The sequence below is a fragment of the Triticum dicoccoides genome, chromosome 4A (genome assembly GCF_002162155.2).
Source record: "Triticum dicoccoides isolate Atlit2015 ecotype Zavitan chromosome 4A, WEW_v2.0, whole genome shotgun sequence".
Classification (NCBI taxonomy): Eukaryota; Viridiplantae; Streptophyta; class Magnoliopsida; order Poales; family Poaceae; genus Triticum; species Triticum dicoccoides.
Genome location: NC_041386.1, coordinates 580,600,244 through 580,608,545, shown reverse-complemented (window position 1 = coordinate 580,608,545; position 8,302 = coordinate 580,600,244).

Below are 8,302 nucleotides of genomic sequence, written 5' to 3'. Positions count from 1 at the left end.
ATGTATACATCGAACGAAGAAGTGGCCTTCCAGCGTCCGGTAAACGACGGGTTTTGGCCATGCTCCTCATCTGCATCGTTGTCCATACTGTCGATGTCTTCGGAGCCGCAATCGAGCATGTCGGTTAAGTCTTCGACAGTGGCTATGAAGTGGGTGGTGGGTGGGAAGCAAAATTTCCCGTCATCAGATTCTAGTTCGAACGAGATATAGTTCGGCTGTGAATCCCCCGCTAAGGATAGATTTTTTAAATGAGTTCAGCACACCGCCCAAAGGCGAGTGCCGGAAGATGTCTGCAGCGCTGAATTCGGTGATCGATGACCGATCATGTTCGACATGCATGGACGCACATAGTTCGCAACTTGCTGGAAATATGCCCTAGAGGCAATAATAAATTAGTTATTATTATTATATTTCATTGTTCATGATAATCGTTTATTATCCATGCTATAATTGTATTGATAGGAAACTCAGATACATGTGTGGATACATAGACAACACCATGTCCCTAGTAAGCCTCTAGTTGACTAGCTCGTTGATCAATAGATGGTTATGGTTTCCTGACCATGGACATTGGATGTCGTTGATAACGGGATCACATCATTAGGAGAATGATGTGATGGACAAGACCCAATCCTAAGCCTAGCACAAAGATCGTGTAGTTCGTTTGCTAAAGCTTTTCTAATGTCAAGTATCATTTCCTTAGACCATGAGATTGTGCAACTCCCGGATACCGTAGGAGTGCTTTGGGTGTGCCAAACGTCACAACGTAACTGGGTGGCTATAAAGGTACACTATAGGTATCTCTGAAAGTGTCTGTTGGGTTGGCACGAATCGAGACTGGGATTTGTCACTCCGTGTAAACGGAGAGGTATCTCTGGCCCCACTCGGTAGGACATCATCATAATGTTCACAATGTGATCAAGGAGTTCATCACGGGATGATGTTTTACGGAACGACTAAAGAGACTTGCCGGTAACGAGATTGAACAAGGTATCGGGATACCGACGATCGAATCTCGGGCAAGTATCATACCGATGGACAAAGGGAATTGTATACGGGATTGATTGAATCCTTGACATCGTGGTTCATCCGATGAGATCATCGTGGAACATGTGGGAACCAACATGGGTATCCCGATCCCGCTGTTGGTTATTGGCCGGAGAGTTGTCTCGGTCATGTCTGCATGGTTCCCGAACCCGTAGGGTCTACACACTTAAGGTTCGATGATGCTAGGGTTATAGGGAAAGTATGTACGTGGTTACCGAATGTTGTTCGGAGTCCCGGATGAGATCCCGGACGTCACGAGGAGTTCCGGAATGGTCCGGAGGTAAAGATTGATATATAGGAAGTATGGTTTTGGCCATCGGAAGTGTTCCGGGCATCACAGGTAGTGTACCGGGACCACCGGAGGGGTCCGGGGGTCCACCAGGTGGGGCCACCAGCCCCGGAGGCTTACATGAGCCAATAGTGGGAAGGGACCAGCCCCTAGGTGGGCTGGGGCGCCTCCCACCAAGGCCCAAGGCGTCCTCAAGAGGAGAGGGGGCAAACCCTAGGCGTAGATGGGCCCTAAAGCCCACCCTAGGTGTGCCCCCCTCTCTCTCCCCCTTGGCCGCCTCCCAGATGGGATCTGGGCGCTGCCGCCACCCCTAGGGAGGGAACCCTAGGTGGGGGCGCAGCCCCTCCCCTTCCCCTATATATACTTGAGCAAAGGGACAGCCCAAGACACGATTCAATCTCCCTGTTGGCACAGCCCCACCCCTCTTCCTCCTCGTCTCTCGTAGTGCTTGGCGAAGCCCTGCTGGAGTCCCGCGCTCCTCCACCACCACCACGCCGTCGTGCTGCTGCTGGATGGAGTCTTCCCCAACCTCTCCTTCTCCCCTTGCTGGATCAAGGCATAGGAGACGTCACCGGGCTGTACATGTGTTGAACGCGGAGGTGCCGTCCGTTCGGCACTAGGATCATCAGTGATTTGGATCACGACGAGTACGACTCCATCAACCCCGTTCACTTGAATGCTTCCGCTTAGCGATCTACAAGGTTATGTAGATGCACTCTCCTTCCCTCGTTGCTAGATTACTCCATAGATTGATCTTGGTGATGCGTAGAAAATTTTGAATTTCTGCTACGTTCCCCAACAGTGGCATCATGAGCCAGGTTTATGCGTAGTTTCTATGCACGAGTAGAACACAAAGCAGTTGTGGGCGTTGATTTTGTCAATTTACTTCTCGTTACTAGTCTTATCTTGATTCGGCGGCATCGTGGGATGAAGCGGCCCGGACCGACCTTACACGTACTCTTACGTGAGACTGGTTCCACCGACTGACATGCACTAGTTGCATAAGGGGGCTAGCGGGTGTCTGTCTCTCCCACTTTAGTCGGATCGGATTCGATGAAAAGGGTCCTTATGAAGGGTAAATAGAAATTGGCATATCACGTTGTGGTTTTGGCGTAGGTAAGAAACGTTCTTGCTAGAAACCTATAGCAGCCACGTAAAAACTTAGAGGACGTCTAACTTGTTTTTGTAGCATATGCCTTGTGATGTGATATGGCCAAAAGGATGTGATGAATGATATATCTGATGTATGAGATTGATCATGTTCTTGTAATAGGAATCACGACTTGCATGTCGATGAGTATGACAACCGGCAGGAGCCATAAGAGTTGTCTTTATTTATTTATGACCTGTGTGTCAACATAAACGTCATGTAATTACTTTACTTTATTGCTAAAGCGTTAGCCATAGTAGTAGAAGTAATAGATGGCGAGACAACTTCAAGAAGACACGATGATGGAGATCATGGTGTCATGCCGGTGACAACGATGATCATGGAGCCCCGAAGATGGAGATCAAAAGGAGCAAAATGATATTGGCCATATCATGTCACTATTTGATTGCATGTGATGTTTATCATGTTTTACATCTTATTTTCTTAGAACGACGGTAGCTTAAATAAGATGATCCCTCACTAAAATTTCAAGAAAAGTGTTCCCCCTAACTGTGCACCATTGCGAAGGTTCGTTGTTTCGAAGCACCACGTGATGATCGGGTGTGATAGATTCTAACGTTCGAATACAACGGGTGTAAGCCAGATTTACACAGAAAAAACACTTAGGTTGACTTGAAGAGCCTAGCATGTACAGACATGGCCTCGGAACACAGAAGACCGAAAGGTCGAGCATGAGTCGTATAGAAGATACGATCAACATGAAGATGTTCACTGATGTTGACTAGTCCATCTCACGTGATGATCGGACATGGCCTAGTTGACTCGGATCATGTTTCACTTAGATGACTAGAGGGATGTCTATCTGAGTGGGAGTTCATTAGAGGAACTCAATTATCATGAACATTGCCTGAATTGTCTTCGCAAATATGTTGTAGATAAATAGCTCACGTTGTAGCTCCCTGTTTCAATACGTTCCTAGAGAAAGATTAAGTTGAAAGATATTGTAAGCAATGATGCGGACTAGGTCCGTAGTCCGAGGAGTGTCCTCACTACTACACAGAAGGCTTACGTCTTTGATGCACCGCTCGATGTGCAAACCCCTACAACGTCATCTGTGGATGTTGTCAACACCTGACAGACACGTCCTGATGACTACTTGATAGTTTAGTGCACCATACTTTACGGCTTAGAATCGGGATTCGAATGACGTTTTGAACGCCATAAGACATATGAGATGTTCAAAGAGCTGAAATTGGGATTTCAGGCTCATGCCCGTGTTGAGAGGTATGAGACCTCTGACAAGTTCTTTTGCCAACAAGATGGAGGAGAATAGCTCAGCTAGTGAGCATGTGCTCAGAATGTCTGGGTGCAACAATCACTTAAATCAAGTGGGAGTTAAACTTCCAGATAAGATAGTGATTGATAGAGTTCTCTAGCCACTATCACTAAGCTACTAGATCTTCGTGATGAACTATGACATGCAAGGGATGGAGTTGATCCCGGAGCTGTTCGCGGTGCTTAAGACCGCAATAGGTAGAAATCAAGAACGAGCATCAAGTGTTGATGGTTTAACAAGACCACTGGTTTCAAGAAGGGCAAGGGCTAGAAGGGAAACTTCATGGATGGCAAACCAGTTGCCGCTCTAGTGAAGGAACCCAAGGTTGAACCCAAACCCCAGACTAATTGCTTCTATTGTAAGGGGAACGACACTGGTAGCGGAATTACCCCAAATGCATGGTAGATAAGAAGGCTGGCAACTTCAACAAAGTATATACGTGTTATTAATGTGTACCTCGCTGGTACTCCTGGTAGCACCTGGGTATTGGATACCGGTTCAGTTGCTATTACTGGTGACTTGAAGCAAAAGCTACGGACTAACGGAGACTGGCTAAGGGCGAGGTGACGATGTGTGTTGGAAGTGTTTCCAAAGTTGATGAGATCACCATCGCACGCTCCATCTGCCTTCGGGATTAGTATTGAACCTATATAAATGTTATTAGGTGTCTACGTTGAGCATGAATATGATTAGATCATGTTCATTGCAATACAGTCATTCATTTAAGTTAGAGAATGGCTATTCTGTTTACATGAATGATACCTTTCATGGTCATGCACCCAATGTGAATGGTTCATTGAATCTCGGTCGTGGTAATACACATGTTCACGCCAAAAGATGTAGAGTTAATAATGATAGTACCACTTTATTGTGGCACTGCCGCTTAGGTCATATTGGCGTAAGATGCATGAAGAAACTCCATATCGATGGATGTTTGGAGTCACTTGATTTTAATCGCTTGACACATGCGAGCCATGCCTCATGGGCAGGATGACTAAGACCCCATTTTCAGGTACAATGAAACGGGGGAGTGACTTGTTGGAAATCATACATGCAGATGTGTGTGATCCAATGAGAATTGGAGCGTGCGGTGGATATTGCTATTTTCTCATCTTCACTGACGATTTGAGTAGATATAGGTATATTTACTTAATGAAGCACAAGTCTGAAACATTTGAAAAGTTCAAGCGATTTCAGAGTGAAGTTAAGAATCATCATAACAAGAAGATAAAATTCCTATGATCTGATCAATGAGAATTTCTGAGTTATGAGTTTGGCAATCACTTAAGACATTGTGGAATTGTTTCACAGTTGAAGCCACCTGGAACACCACAAGGTTATGGTGTGTCCGGACATCGTAATCGAACCTTATGAGATATGGTGAGATCTATGATGTCTCTTATCAATCTATCGTTTTCATTTTGAGGTTATGCGTTAGAGACAGCTGCATTCACTTTAGATAGGACACCATCTAAGTCCGTTGAGACGACGTCATAAGAACATTGGTTTGGCAAGAAACCAAAGTTGTCGTTTCTTAACGTTTGGGGATGCGATGCTTAAGGCTTCAGCCGGAGAAGCTCGAACCCAAAGCGGACAAACACATCTTCATAGGATACCCAAAGGTGACAGTAGGGTATACCTTCTATCTCAGATCCGAGGGCAAATTGTTTGTCGCTAAGAACGGGTCCTTTCTCGAGAAGGAGTTTCTCTCGAAAGAATTGAGTGGGAGGAAGATAGAACTTGATGAGGTTGTCGAACCTTCACTTCAACTAGAGAGTGACGCAACACAGAAAGATGTTTTCTGTGGCGCCTACGTCTGTTGAATAGGAAGTTAATGATAGTGATCATGAAGCTTCGGATCAAGTTGCCATCGAACCTCGTAGGTCGACAAGGATATGTACTACTCCTAAGTGGTACGGTAATCCTGTCTTAGATATCATGTTGTTGGACAACAATGAACCTACGACCTATGGAGAAGCGATGGTGGGCCCGTATTCCGAAAAATGGTTAGAAGCCATGAAATCCGAGATAGGATCCATATATCAGAACAAAGTATGGACTTTGGTGGACTTGCCCGATGATCGGCAAGCCATTGAGATAAATGGATCTTTAAGAATAAGACGGACGTGGGCGGTAATGTTACCGTCTATGAAGCTCGACTTGTGGGAAAGAGTCTTTTCACAAGTTCGAGGAGTTGACTACGATGAGAATTTCTCACCCGTAGCGATGCTTAAGTCCGTCGGAATCATGATAGCATTAGCTGTATTTTTCGATTATGAAATCTTACAGATGGATGTCAAAACAAGTTTTCTTACCAGTTTTCGTAAGAAAAGTTGTATGTGATACAATAAAAGGTTTTGTCGATCCTAAGGATGCTAAAAGGTATGCTGGCTCCAGCAATACTTCTATGGACTAGAGCAAGCATCTCGGAATCGGAATATATGCTTTGATGGAGTGATCAAAGCTTTTAGGTTTATACAATGTTTGCTAGAAACTTGTATTAACTAGAAAGTGAGTGGGAGCACTAAAACATTTCTGATAAGTATATGTGGATGACATATTGTTGATTCGAAATGATGTAGAATTTCTGAAAAGCATAAACAGTTGTTTGAAGAGTGATTTTCAAAGGAAGACCTAGATAAAGCTGCTTACATATTGGGCATCAAGATCTATAGAGATAGATCAAAACGCCTGATGATACTTTCAAAAGAACGCACACCTTGACATGTTTTTGAAGGAGTTCAAAATAGATCAGTCAAAGAAGGGGTTCTTACCTGAGTTGTAAGGTGTGAAGTTGAGTAAGACTCAAAGCTTGACCACGGCAGAAGAAAGAGGAAGGACGAAGGGCGTCCCCTATGCTCTTGTCATAGGCTCTATACGGTATGCCATGCTGAGTACCGCACCTGATGTGTGCCTTGCCACATGTCTGGCAAGAGGGTACAAAGGTGATCTAGGACTGGATCACCAGATAGCGGTCAAAATTGTCCTTAGAGGAATAAGGAAATGTTTCTCGGTTATGGAGGTGGTAAAGAGTTCGACGTAAAGAGTTACGTCGTTGCAAGCTTAACACCTATCCGGATAGCTCTGAGTAGAGATACCGGATACGTATAATGGAGCAATAATTTGGAATAGCTCCAAGTGGAACATGGTAGCAGCATCTATGATATGACATAAAGTTTTGCGAAATACATAGGGATCTGAATATGGCAAGACCCGTTGACTACAACCTCTCTCACAAGCATAACATGATCAAACCCAGAACTCTTTGAGTGTTTATCACATAGTGATGTGAACTAGATCATTGAGTCTAGTAGACTCTTGGATGTTGGTCACATGGCGATGTGACCTGTGAGTGTTAATCACATGGCGCTGTGAACTAGATTATTGACTCTACTGCAAGTGGGAGACTGTTGGAAATATGCCCTAGAGGCAATAATAAATTAGTTATTATTATTATATTTCATTGTTCATGATGATCGTTTATTATCCATGCTATAATTGTATTGATAGGAAACTCAGATACATGTGTGGATACATAGACAACACCATGTCCCTAGTAAGCCTCTAGTTGACTAGCTCGTTGATCAATAGATGGTTACGGTTTCCTGACCATGGACATTGGATGTCGTTGATAACGGGATCACATCATTAGGAGAATGATGTGATGGACAAGACCCAATCCTAAGCCTAGCACAAAGATCGTGTAGTTCGTTTGCTAAAGCTTTTCTAATGTCAAGTATCATTTCCTTAGACCATGAGATTGTGCAACTCCCGGATACTGTAGGAGTGCTTTGGGTGTGCCAAACGTCACAACGTAACTGGGTGGCTATAAAGGTACACTACAGGTATCTCCGAAAGTGTCTGTTGGGTTGGCACGAATCGAGACTTTGATTTGTCACTCCGTGTAAACGGAGAGGTATCTCTGGGCCCACTCGGTAGGACATCATCATAATGTGCATAATGTGATCAAGGAGTTGATCACGGGATGATGTTTTACGGAACGAGTAAAGAGACTTGCCGGTAACTAGATTGAACAAGGTATCGGGATACCGACGATCAAATCTCGGGCAAGTATCATACCGATGGACAAAGGGAATTGTATACGGGATTGATTGAATCCTTGACATCGTGGTTCATTCGATGAGATCATTGTGGAACATGTGGGAACCAACATGGGTATCCAGATCCCGCTGTTGGTTATTGGCCGGAGAGTTGTCTCGGTCATGTCTGCATGGTTCCTGAACCCGTAGGGTCTACACACTTAAGGTTCGATGATGCTAGGGTTATAGGGAAAGTATGTGCGCGGTTACCGAATGTTGTTCGGAGTCCTGGATGAGATCCCGGACGTCACGAGGAGTTCCGGAATGGTCCGTAGGTAAAGATTGATATATAGGAAGTATGGTTTTGGCCACCGGAAGTGTTCCGGGCATCACAGGTAGTGTACCGGGACCACTGGAGGGGTACGGGGGTCCACCAGGTGGGGCCACCAGCCCCGGAGGCTTACATGGGCCAATAGTGG